The 13,846-nt window shown below is 40.6% G+C and overlaps 1 protein-coding gene and 1 pseudogene across 2 annotated transcripts in view; both read left to right on the forward strand.

Moving 5' to 3' along the window:
• The window catches only part of TTC28 (tetratricopeptide repeat domain 28), a 636,432-nt gene that overhangs the window by 10,570 nt on the left and 612,016 nt on the right, over nt 1–13,846 (forward strand). The gene's annotated exons all lie outside the window — the stretch shown is intronic.
• Nucleotides 555–1,393, forward strand: LOC122470431 (annotated as a pseudogene).

Consider the following 13,846-nt stretch of genomic DNA (forward strand, 5'->3'; position numbering starts at 1 on the left):
TAGTTGATTCTCAACAATGGTGTAAAGACCATTCAGCGGGGGAAAGAATGGTCTTTTCAACAAATGGTGTTGGACAACTAGATGTCCACATGCAAAAGAATGAATTTGAATCCTTGCCTCACACTATACACAAAAATAAACTCAAAATGCATCAAAGACCCAAACATAAGGGCAAAAATAATGAAACTCTTACTAGAAACAAAGCAGTAGGGACTCCTGGGTGGCTCAGTTGTTTAAGCATTTGGCTTCTGCTGAGGTCATGATCTCACAGTTCCTGAGTTTGAGCCCTGCAATGGGCTCTCTGCTATCAGCACAGAGCCTGCTTTGGATCCTCTCTCCCCGGCTTTCTCTGCCCCTCCCCCACTTGTGCTCGTGTTCTCTCTCTCGAAAATAAATAAACATTAAAAAAATTAAAAAAAGAAAACACAGGAGTAAATTTTTGTGACCTTGGGTTAGGCAGTGATTTTTACTTTATTTTTCTTGAGTAATTTCTATGCCCAACATGGGGCTTGAACTCACAACCCAGAATAAACAATAGTTGCATGTTTTACTGACTGAGCCAGCCAGGTGCCCCGTAGGCAGTGATTTCTTAAATACCAAAAAGACAAGTAACAAAAGAAAAAGTAGATAAATTGGACTTAATTAAAAATTGACACTTGTGTGTGTCAAAGGACAGCATCTAGAAGGTGAAAAGAGGCCTTCCATAGGAGGCCTACATGCTGCTGTTAGAGCCTCCATCATGTCTCTAGTGATCCCTGAGAGTTCCAGCACGTTTTGCAAGTAGTCGGTATTGATGAACAGTGGAAAATAGACTTTGCCATCACTGCAGTTAAGGATGTGGGGTAAAGATATGTGCATGTGGTGTTGAGGAGAGCAGAGACATCCACCTTACCAAGAGGGCAAAAGACTCTTTGAGGATGAGGTGGAATGTGTGATCAGTATTATGCAGAATTCACACCAGTATAAGATCTCAGACTGGTCCTGGAACAGACAAAAGGATGTGAAGGATGGAAAATACAGCTAGGTCCTGACCAATAGTCTGGACAGAAAGCTTCATGAAGACTTAGAATGAAGAAGATTTGAGCCCACAGAGGGCTGCATCATTTCTAGAGACTTTGTGTCCCAGGCCAGCATGCTAAGACCACCTAGCTAAGCATGCTAAGGCTGCTTGTGGCTGCACTGTGGGTGTGTCCAAGAAGAAATATATCTACAGGCCTTGTCTGTTAATCTGTTAATAGTTTATGCACCGATGGCTTCCTTATTAAAAAAAAAAAAAAAAAGAAAGTGAAGAAATCCCACATAATGGAAGAAAATACTTATAAATCTGTGTGTGGTAACGGACTTGTGTCAAGAATACATAAAGAACTCTGGGGCTCCTGGGTGGCTCAGTCCATTAAGCATCCACCTCTTGATTTTGGCTCAGGTCATGATCTCACGGTTCATGGGATTGAGCCCTGTGTCTAGCTGGTGCTGACTGCACAGGGTCTGCTTGGGATTCTCTCTGTGTCTGTCCCTGTCCTGCTTGTGCGTGCCTGTGCATGCGTGTGCTCTCTCAAATAACATTAAAATTAAAAATATATATGTAAAGAACTCTCACAGCTCATGATAAGACAATCCAATTTGGGGCGTCTGGGTGGCTCAGCTGGTTAAGCGTCCTACTTCGGCTCAGGTCATGATCTCACAGTTCGTGAGTTCGAGTCTCGCATCGGGCTCTGTGCTGACAGCTCAGAGCCTGGAGCCTGCTCTGGATTCTGTGTCTCCCTCTCTCTCTGCTCTTCCCCTGCTTATGCTCAGTTTCTCTCTCCTTCAAAACAAACAAAAACATTAAAAGACAATCCAATGAAAAAGGAACAAAGTCTTTGAATATATATTTCTCAAAGAATATGTACAAGTGACCATAAACACACGAAAAGGTATTAGTCATCAGGGCAGTAAGGTCAAAACGACAGTGAGATACCACTTCACACCTACTAGGATGCCTTAACAGTAAAAATGATAATAAGAAGTGCTGGTGAGGATGTGGAGAAATTGGAGTCCCCTCATACATTGCTGGTGAGAATGAGAAGTGGCTCAGCCATTGAGGAAAACAGTTTGGCATTTCTTTAGAATGCTAAACATGGAGCTTGCATATGGTACAGTAATTCTACTCCGATTATATATGTAGAGAGAAATGAAAAACTTTGTCTACACAAACACGAATGTTCATGGCAGCATGGACATTTAGTTGATACAACCTGTAAGTATATCAATTAACGCTTGAGTGAATCAACAAAATGTGGTATATTCATACAGTGGAATATTACTCAGCCATTCAGAAGGAAGAAGTATTAACACATGATATGATATAAACCTTGAAAATATTCTGAGTGAAAGAAGCTAGTCACAAGAGATCACATATTGTTTGATTCCGTTTATGTGAAATATTCAGAATAGGCAAATCCACAGATGCAGAAAGTGGATTAGTATTAGCCAGGGACTTGGGGTGAATGAGTGGGGAATGACTGTTAATGGGTATGGGGCTTCTTTGTGGGTGATTGAAATATTAAATTGTGGTAATGGTTACAAAACTCTGTGAATAAATAAAAAACCACTGAGCTTCACAGTTTAGTAGGATAAATTTGGAGAGCCTGGGTGGCTTAGTTGGTTAAGTGTCTGACTCTTGGTTTTGGCTCAGGTCATGATCTCATGGTTTAGTGAGGTCGGGCTCTCTGCTGGCAGCGCAGAGCCTGCTTGGGATTCTCTCCCTCCCTCTCTCTCTCTCTCTGCCCCTCCCCTACTTGCGCTGTCTCTTTCTCTCTGAAAATAAATAAACTTTAAGAAAATAGGATGAATTTTATGATATGTGAAATAGATCTTACTAGAGGTATAAAGAAAATCAACTAGAAAATGAAAAGAATGTCTAATCTTTTAAAATGCCATTAAAGATATTCTCCTAAAAAAAAAAAATCTTCTCTTACAGTCTTTGTTTGCCCCTCTCTCATTTTTTTTTTCCCCTAGTACATGATAAATGAACAGGATTATACCTGTCATCTAAGATGATCCTGTCATCTAAAGCTGTCTTATGGAGTGACAAATGAAACCCAAAAGTAATAGTTTAAAAATAGAGTATATATGTATCAATAATTTCAAGCATATGGAAAAGTAGATTGACTCTAATAATAATGTCTATTTATTTTTGAGAGAGAGAGAGAGAGAGCGCGCGCGCACACATGAGCAGGGGAGGGACAAAGAGAGAGGGAGTCACAGAATTCGAAGGAGGCTCCAGGCTCTGAGGTGTCAGCACAGAGCCCGACCTGGGGCTTGAACTCATGAGCTGTGAGATCATGACCTGAGCCAAAATTGGACGCTTAACTGACTGAGCCACCCAGGTGCCCCAGATTGACTCTGATAATAAAACCTTACATTCTCTCATTAGTTTGATTTAGATTATTAATACTTTGTAATAGCTAGATATATTTTGGGAAATAGTTGAGATTTGTAGAATCTGTCTTTGCATTATCTAAAATAAAATGTTCACTAAGCATTTATGTAGAGTACATCTGAAATAAATAGGAATGAGAGTTTCTGTGAATTAAATGTTGCATGGACATGTTAGGGTGTGTGTCTGAACTTTGAAATAAACAGGTCTGTAAGTGACAGCATTTTTAATGGTAGTATATTGACCCTCATGTGCTTGTAAGATTATTGTGCCAAGTTGTAGAACAGAGGACACTGTCAACTTCATAAGACTTTCCCTGTGACCTGTCCTCTGAGACTAGCAGCTTAGTTTCCTGATATTTTGTTAGTGCAATTTGATATTAAGGAGTACATATATTAAAAAAAGCTAAGCACTTGGGTTGGCATAGTACCTTTTATTTTGGAGTTAACTGGTTACACATCTGGGTATGTTCTCTCAGGAATTTGCATGTTTGTAATATGATTTTGGAATTCAGGCACCTTCGTAGGGCATTTGGCCTTGTGTGTAGTTTCTTATCATTAGGAAAATTGTATTATAGCAGATTGCACAATTTCCCGAGAAAGTGCTAAAAACACTGCCACAATTCCTTTTGTTCTGTATGTAATGTTTTTGTACTGAGTGCTGTCTTGGATCCTCATGGTTTTAGCTTATGTAGATACAGGAGTTTTGAAAGTTGTTCCACTGTCAAATAATGCTCTTGTTAAATTAAAGAGCTTCCCAATCTCCACAAAGATTTATGAAAACCATTTATAAAAATTGTTCAGGAAATTGGCCATAAATTCCAAATATATTAAAAAAATAAAATTTCCATCAGGTATATTTGAGAGAACCATGTAAATTGTAGAGTAGTTGTATGGGGGCAGTGTTCCTTTCATAAGTATAGAGTCTGTCCCTTTGTCCCTCGGAAACGGGATGCCACTGGTAAGGGGGCCGCCCCCTCGACACCCATCAAGCAATGCTTGCTCCTTGGGAACCTGGTGCTAACCCATTCAAAGATGACCTGCTTCTGGGTTGGGATTTCGTCGGTAGCAGAGCAGCTCCCTTGCTGCAATCTGTTGAAAGTCAGCCCTCCACACAGGGTTTGTTTAAAAAAAAAAAAAAAAAAGTATAGAGTCTGTTGGGTTCAGATTATTGTAGCTAACATATTGTGCTTCCTATGTGTCTGACACTGTTCTTAGTCCTTTTTGCATATTAACTCATTTAGTCCTCCTAACTACCTTATGAGGTAGGTACCGTTGCTATTACCATTTTACATATGAGGAAACTGAGGTACAGTGAGGTTATCAAGTGACTTGCTCAAGATCACATATTATCCTGGACTGTGATTTAGCACTCTAGCTCTAGAGTCTATATTCTTTTTTATTTTTATTTTTTACATTTATTTATTATTGAGAGACAGAGAGAGCATGAGCACGGGAGGGGCAGAGAGAGGGAGACACAGAATCCGAAGCAGGTTCCATGCTCTGAGCTGTCAGCACAGAGCCTGACATGGGGCTCAAACTCACAAACTGTGAGGTCATGACCTGAGCCGAAGTCAGACGCCCAACTGACTGAGCCACCCAGGCACCCCTAGAGTCTATATTCTTAAACATTGTACTAGTTGGTCTTTGATTTGAATGATCATTAAGCAAATAGGATCAATTATAACTATCTTTTGCTATTAAATGTTAGAGTTATTGCAAGACAGTAATATAGGCAATTCCTTGAATGTCTTGTTAAAAACTAGTTTTTACTGTGAGGTTTAAGGTTATGTTGGCACAGTATTCTGGAATTCAAGTTTCTATAATGATAGAGCAAAGGGATGACTGTTTGATACTAAGTTTATTCTTGAATTTTATCATCTAGTAACTTTTTATCAGTCAAAGTTAAAATTAACTACAATGTAAGTGGTTTAATTCTTTAAGTATTTGAGGTTACAAAACGGTTATTAAACTAATAATGTAGTACCTAAAATAAATGTTTCTTGAATGAAGCATGGGGATTAACCCAGACAAGGAAGAAAAGTATTAAATGAAATGAGGCTATAAATAAAAACGATTTTTAAGATAGTAAAGGAATGATTCTAATTTCATACATATCTCTGAAATAAAAAGAATTAGAAAATAAGACCACTGCTTTTTTTTTTTGTTTTTTTTTTTGAGGTTGTCTTCATTTATTATCAGTGAGGAAAATCCTCATGAGTTAATATGCGTCCACTGTCCCCAGAGGTGTGTGCTGAGGGAGGGGGCCCTACAGCACTCCAGAGATAGCTTTTAGCAATAGTGCTTTGACCAGGAGCTGCTGGACACATTCCCTGGGGAATAAGCAGTTGTCTCCATTGGCTTCTCCTCTCCCATGGCCAACTCAGTGGGGTGAGTGGTCATCAGTCTCTGAGGGGGGCAAGTTGGGAGAGAACAGATAGTAGTCGAGTGTGAGAGGACATGAGGACAAGACTGGTGATGGCCACGTACAGGGATGGGCCCACCATCCCCACCCCTGGGATCCAAGTGAGGGGTCAGACTGTATAGTGTGTTAAGGAACCAGGGGAAAATGACTGCTTGTATCTTCCCTTCTTAATGTTGATGAGGAATCAGTGTTTATAGTGCAAATTAAAAATTGTTAACTAAAGACACAGCATATTAATACTGTAAATCATTTACTGATTCAGGATTTTAGCCCGAGGCTAGGTTTGCAAAATGGATGTATACAATTCTAATTTCCTGAAATAAGTTTTTTTGTTATTAAAAAATAGATTCTAGAAATTCTTCATTGGATTATTCTTCATTTGAATTTCCGGTGGCACGAAAATGTAGGTATTTACTTAATAAATATTAATCTTTGAGCTTATTATTCTTAAAATAAAGAGAGTTGAAATAGTTGAATGTCTGGAGGCATTTTACGCTGCTACATTTTTTTATTAATTTTTTTTTAACGTTTATTTTTGAGAGAAAAGAGTGCGAGTGGGGGAGGGATAGAGAGGGGGACAGAGAATACCAGCCAGCTCTGCGTTGTCAGCGCAAAGCCAGATGTGAGGATTGAACTCTCAAACTGTGAGACCATGACCTGAGCTGAAGTCACACACTCAACCAACTGAGCCACCCAGTTGACTCCTCCCCCCCTCGCCTTTTTTTAAAGTTTATTTTATTTTGAGAGAGAGGGAGAGAGAGAGCGAGAGCGAATCTCAAGCAGGCTCCGTGCATCAGCAGTGCAGAGCCCAATGCAGGGCCCTTTATAAACAGGGCAGCAGGTGTATAGACATATGATTACTTATACTTTGGAGTACATATTTATTTCTTATTGAGGTTGGAAGAGCTGGAATTAATTCATGTGTTTACATAGTTAAAATTTTTTAAAGTGTGCTTGTTTTCCTACCATTGTAATAGTTCGATTGATTTTACAGAGGGAGTTGTGAAATCTGTATTGATTTGCCTGAAAAAAATTTTCTTTAATTGTATTTATTTTGAGAGAAGAGAGAGAGAGAATGTATGCAAGTGCAAGTAGGGAAGGGGCAAAGAGAGAGAGAGGGAGAGAGAGAATCCCAAGCAGGCTCCACACTGTCAGCATGGAGCCTGATGCAGGGCTTGGTCTCACAAACTGTGAGATCATGACCTGAGCTGAAATCAAGAGTCGGTCTTGACTGAGCCACGCAGGTGCCTCTAATTTTTTTTTTTTAATTTTGTTTCTTGTGTAGTGTTTTATTACTTTTTGTAAATAGTGGCTTAAGATGAAGCAGTATTTTAACATTGGCTTTTGTAATCCTAAATCCTCAGTCATGACACTAAAAACATATATAATTATGGTTAGCAGTACTGCAAGAAAGTAAAAAATATTTTATTAAACTTACACTTATACAAAGTTTGTACGTAAGACATGTATTTAGTATTGAAGATCAGAGATTCTTTGTTTTATGTTCTCACCCCAGGATATTTGTGAGCTTCAGTCTATTTAAATAACAATTTATAAAATAAATTGTATGCATCTACCATGAATTAACTTACTTCTGATTTCTGAGTGTGACAGTAGTGAAGGTGGTAGTTTTATTTCGCAGTGTGGGAGATCATTTCATTGCTTAATTTTCTGTCCATTTTATCCTTTATTGCTCAGGGTACCAGGAGTTTGTTGCCAGGTTGGATGTTCTCAGCAGAGTCTTAAAAAATACTCCACATGTGAGAATATATCTATAGATAGATTTTCTATAATCCAGATATGAACTTTAAAAAGCATGTAAGCAAGTTGTGTTCAACCAGTGTTACACTTCAAAGGCTGACTTCAATTTAGAGGAAGTTGTGTATCGTGGCCTTGTAGCATATATAGTGATCACAAGCATAGGATCTGAACCTTATTGTTCTGTGTATAAAGTGAGACTACTGCCATTTCCTACTTCACAGTAAGGCTGTTGTAAGGATTAAATGAATTAATACATATATGCTCTTTATTTATTTAAAAAAAAATTTTTTTTTTCAACGTTTATTTATTTTTGGGACAGAGAGAGACAGAGCATGAACGGGGGAGGGGCAGAGAGAGAGGGAGACACAGAATTGGAAACAGGCTCCAGGCTCTGAGCCATCAGCCCAGAGCCCGACGCGGGGCTCGAACTCCCGGACCTCGAGATCGTGACCTGGCTGAAGTCAGACGCTTAACCGACTGCGCCACCCAGGCGCCCCCATATATGCTATTTAAAACAGTTCCAGGAATGTAGTAAACGCTAAATAAATGTTTGGTGTGTTTTTTGCTGTTGCCGTTATTACTACCATCTTTCTTACTCCTCAGGGTAGTGGGAGATCATTAAGTGTTGGATACAGATTGATATCATTGATTTTGATGCCCTGCACAAAATTGTAGATTAAACAGTTTATGTGACCTTAGAGCAGAAAGTATTCTGCCAATTAAGTTATCTCTTAGCTCCAACTTTATCTTGTTTTTTTCTGCTTTGTGAACCTGGGGCCTGGGACTCGCAAGCCACATTTCTGCATGGCCTGCCGCTCCCTGTGGCTGGCAGATTGGGGGCAGTAAAGGGCTGGAAGGGCAGGCAGGCAGGGACTGGTCTTTCTTCTTTGCTTCCTGTGGCCTTCCTCTCTGCTGTTTTTGTGAGTGACACCCTAACAACACTTCTTCATCCTGGCAGCAGCAGGACCTGCCTGTAGCTGTGACTGGATGCTGTTTGTAGTTTTTCCAACACTTGAGGACTGGTTTCATCAAGCTTTCTTCAGAGACCGCTTGCACCAGCAGCTAATGCTCCTCTTTAGAGGTCTGGGTGCCAGGCCCATCGTTTCTCTCCTTGGAATTCAGAGGCACCTGCCCCAGCCGAGCAGCGCCTTCTCCTTAGAAGTCTGGCTTTAAGTGCCCTGGACCCGTCTTCTAAGCTTTTGTTAGCAGAGCCCTAGGCATGGTACCTGCTTTCTGCAGTTGCTACTTCTGTGATTCCTCAGAGTTCTCTTTTTGCCCCTTCAGCCATTTACCTAGAAACTTCCTACTCGTTAACAAATCTTATATTAAGTTCTGTCTTTTTATTTATTTATTAAAAAAAAATTTTTTTTTTCAACGTTTATTTATTTTTGGGACAGAGAGAGACAGAGCATGAACGGGGGAGGGGCAGAGAGAGAGGGAGACACAGAATCAGAAACAGGCTCCAGGCTCCGAGCCATCAGCCCAGAGCCTGACGCGGGGCTCGAACTCACGGACCGCGAGATCGTGACCTGGCCAGTCGGACGCTTAACCGACTGCGCCACCCAGGCGCCCCCAAGTTCTGTCTTTTTAAATAACAGGTATGATTCCTGTCTTCTGACTGATCCTGGCTGATACAGATAGAGGTGATAAGGACTAGTAGCCAACATGGGTTTGCTTAAGAACTTGTCATTACCTTTTTTTTTTTTTTTAAGGGTTCTAAGATGACATAGTATATCTTGATTTTCCTAAATAATTTTATAAAGTATTCCATGATAATCTTATGAACATGACTCTTGTGGATTTAAAGATAATAAACTTGTTGAATTAGGGAATCACAGAGGTGATAAAAACCTGCAGGAAGTCTGTACCAAAACACAGGACTCTATTTTTTAAATCTAGTCTCATACAGTAATACTGTTTCTTAGATGAAGGCATGAGAGTTTCACAAATTTTAGACAGGTGTATACTACACTGAAAGAATTAGAATTCAAAGGGGTAGTGATATACTAGAACAGTATAATGAAACCATGAAGGTATATATTCTGTAATCTTGAGGGCAGGGACCATGTCTGCTTTTCTTTTTTTATGTCCAGTCCTTAGTAAGTGCCTGGCAAGAGTATGTGCTCCATAAGTGAATATGTTGATAAACCAAGGCAAAACTAATCAATTATAAGTGAGTTTTTCCATTTAGGTTCAAAAACACATGAGATGTGCCTGGGTGTTTCAGTTGGTTAAACATCTGACTCTTTAAACAATTAAAAAATTTTATTTTTTAGAGAAAGAGGAGAGCATGCACACATGAGCAGGGGTGGGGCACAGGGGAGGACAGAAGATCCAAAGTGGGCTCCGTGCTGACAGCAGAGAGCCTGATGTGGGGCTCAAACTCACAAACCATGAGATCATGACCTGAGCTGAAGTTGGACACGCAACCGACTGAGCCACCCAGGTGCCCCACATCTGACTCTTGATTTCAGTTCATGAGATCAAGCCCTGAGTTGGGCTCAGAGCTGACAGCGTGGAGCCTGCTTGGGATTCTCTCTGTCCCTCTCTCTCTCTGCTCTTTCCTTGCTCACACTCTGTCTCAAATAAACATTGAAAAAAATAAAAAAACAAACCTATGAAAAAAACCTTACTTATCAGCATATATGGGAAGAAGTTTTGGGTTGTCTATAAGCTCCACATGAACCATCTTCAATCACTAAGTTAGTGAATGCAGTCTTAGTATTCATTAATGAAAATATTGTTACAGTCTTAGTATCATCATTTCCTGTTCCTCACCTAAAGATTTACTGGTACACTGGGGATGATTGAAGTGACAAATTTGTGATAACTTGTTTTCTTGAGAAAACACTCCACAGTGAGGGAAGGGAAAGGAAATACTAGGGAGACTTTTTTTTTTTTTTTTTTAAAGCCACGGGGCAGTCATTCCTGTATAGTTCCTGACCATGCTTTTAGCAGCCTCTCAGTTCTGGGAAGGCATAAGCTGGCCTAGGTGTACATAGTCCTTAATTAAGGATTTACTAGATTGCTACTTTTCAGCCCTTACAAATTACTGAGGGCACTTGGGCTTTTTTTTTGTTTGTTTTTAAATTTATATCCAAATTAGTTAGCATATAGTGCAACAGTGATTTCAGGAGTAGATTCCTTAGTGCCCCTTACGCATTTAGCACCCCCCCCACACCCCCTCCAGTAACCCTCTGTTCTCCATATTTATGAGTCTCTTCTGTTTTGTCCCCCTCCCTGTTTTTATATTATTTTTGTTTCCCTTCCCTTATGTTCATCTGTTTTGTCTCTTAAAGCCCTCATATGAGTGAAGTCATATGATATTTGTCTTTCTCTGACTAATTTCGCTTAGCATAATACCCTCCAGTTCCATCCATGTAGTTGCAAAGAGGGCACTTGGGCTTTTAAATGGGGAAGTGGTGGGAGAGCTATACCTTATCAAATAGAAATGAACAGGCACCCTAACTTATCCAACCAGCCCTTTTGTAATGTACTCATTCCTTTTCTTCTCCTCTCCCTTGCTCTTTCTCCCAAATGAAAAGGAAATGTTGCAGGGACAGAAGTTCAGCACACAACTGTCCTAAACCACACATGCTATAAGAAGCATACAAAAGATGTGAGAGTTGGGTATACTGTCTGAAGGCAGAACACTTAATATGTTCTTTAGGGCAGAAAACTCAGACCAGTGTGTGGAAATTAATCAGGAGGCAGATTTAGGCTAATGAAAGTGCAACTGAACCAACGTGGGTATCCTCCTTGGTGGGTCATAGAAACTATACCAGGTGAGTTGTTGCACAAAGTTTATTTGCAGCAAATAAGGAGATTACGGGAAATAGCTTCCAGAGCTGTGACTCCCAGAATGAGAGAGAAAGAGAGAAGGGGTTGGCAGGGGGGAGAGAGAATGGGTACTTTTGTTTAGGATTAGGATGAATATTTAGAAGGGAAGCCTTGTCATCCTATGTAGAGGTGGGAATAAGGTCACACATGCGCCTTAAGGAAACATGCCTATACTTACATTGTATGTTATGTAAATGAGGCATGTGCTCCTCTTTGGATGGGGATTTTAGTATAATGAGCTAATTGCCATTCATTCCAGGGGTCACTCAATGGTCCATCTCTGCAGGTGAATGTCAGGGGTTTAGTTCAAGTGGTCCAGGTCTGGGTGGTCTGAGCCGGTGGGAGGTCTTGTCAGGACAGTTGCTGTCACCTGAGGGGTGGTTTTGGGTTTCCTTCCCCTGAATTAAGAGGTAAGCTGGAAAGAAGGAAAGAAGAGCTCAAGAAAAAACCCTAAGACAAAGGTTAATGAGTACAAGCAGGTGGGCAGTAAAGATCAGGTCTTGGGATCTGGCTGGTGACAAAAGGAAAAAACCTTTCTAGACAGCAAACGATAGGAGGTTGTATTTTCTGATGAGGGCTTGGGACAGGGTGTACCCCGAGGGCATATTTATACAGTAGGGATCAAATGGGCGAATGGTAAAGATGCAGTCAATTTCCTTTTTGCAGTATTGTGATGTTTAACCTGGTGTCTCATCTGGTTGAAGGACCATCCTATTGGCTGACAGCATTTTCTGAGGAAATATTTGTCTATTTCAGTTCTGGAACAAATGATAATCTCAAAGTTGTGCAATTAAATCATGGCTTAGAAGATTTTGATTTGAAAAATTTCTAAGCAGACATCCACATAAACCACAGAACAAAATCTCAAGTGTTTCTATAAACTTTCAGTTCTGTGTAACATAACTGCCCTTTGAATTCTCCAGGTCAGATTACTACGAAATATTCCCTTAAGTAACTAACTAAATAAACCAAGATTACTGAGGTTTTCTTACATTTTAAATGACGTCTGGTAAAAACAATTGAGTAGTTGATATCAATGGTGAGATTTTGCAGTGGTGGGGGTTCGAAGCTGACGGCCAATAAAGAATTCTTGAAGACGTCTTTGATTCAAAAAGGTGATTTTATTAAAGCACAGGGACAGGACCTGTGGGCAGGAAGAGCTGCACTAGGGGTGTGAAGAGTGACTGATTATATACGATGGATTTGGGGAAGTAGAGGCAAAAGGGATGCCTCCAGGAGGACTTCCGTATGCTAAAGAGGACTCCTGAGTCACTGAGGGCTTGCTATTGTCAAGCTACTTTTTTCTCTAATGAGGGATTAACATTAGGACAGTAGGGGGTTCCTGGAGAAATGTTATACTCTGTATTTATCTCAAGTATTTGTCAATGGGCTGTAGGTTATAAAAAATTTAATTTTACCTGCCATTTCCTCCTTGCCTTTGTTCCCCACATCACTATGGAGGGAGGGTGATATTAAGGGCTTCTAAGAAACTGAGTCTATAGGTTTCTGGAAATGAAGCTATTGATAAGAGTGCCTTTTTCTTGCAATTTACTAAGATATTGGTAAACTGATGGAGACTCATGTTCTGTATGACTGTGATCTCTATCAGTTAACCATTTGTTTCCTTTCCTTTGTTCTTGGGCTGCCTGCCTGAGGAATATCACACATATCCCACCTGGGGGTGGGGGGTGGGGGTTGTTAGCTTGTGCTTTGCCCTCAGCTTGCCTTATGTTCCTCATCATCAAGCTATTTCTGGTGACAGTTAGCAGAATTGATTAGGCATCATAGACTTTTATTCTCCGTAGCCAGGAAACTCCCAGCAGTTCACTGTTTTGTGGACTCCAAGTGAAAGACGACTTAACTTCCATTTTGACCTCGAACTTTCTAATTGATTAAGTTATTTGCAGCTGCATCTCTTAACTCAGGCAAAAGACCCTGAGCAAAGTATCCACTGGGGGAGGGGGGATGGAAACTACCCCCTCAAGCAATAAGGACTGCTCTCAACCAGCAAGACCCCTCCTGATGGACACCCTTATAGTGGCTGGACCTTTACTGCCCACCTGCACACATCACCGACTTTTGTCCCACATTTTCCTTATATAAACCTGCAAGTATTTTTGGCACTTTGGAGACAGTCTTTGAGACTCTAGTCCCCCGTCTTCCCGGTGTTGGCCTCGCTGGAATAAATTCCTCATTTGGTTCACCACTGTTGTCTCTCCGGCTTTGGATTTTGGCAGCTGCGAGAGGCGAAACCTGGTCTGCGTGGGACACCTGGAGTCAGGTGTACTTTCATCCCAGCACCCCGACTACACAAGTGAGGTCCATGGTTCAGTTCACAGCTACACCAAGAATTACCTGTAGACTGACTAAACAAAATAACTTGTTTACGTGCATGCTTCTTTC

Source organism: Prionailurus bengalensis, chromosome D3 (genome assembly GCF_016509475.1).
Source record: "Prionailurus bengalensis isolate Pbe53 chromosome D3, Fcat_Pben_1.1_paternal_pri, whole genome shotgun sequence".
Lineage (NCBI taxonomy): Eukaryota > Metazoa > Chordata > Mammalia > Carnivora > Felidae > Prionailurus > Prionailurus bengalensis.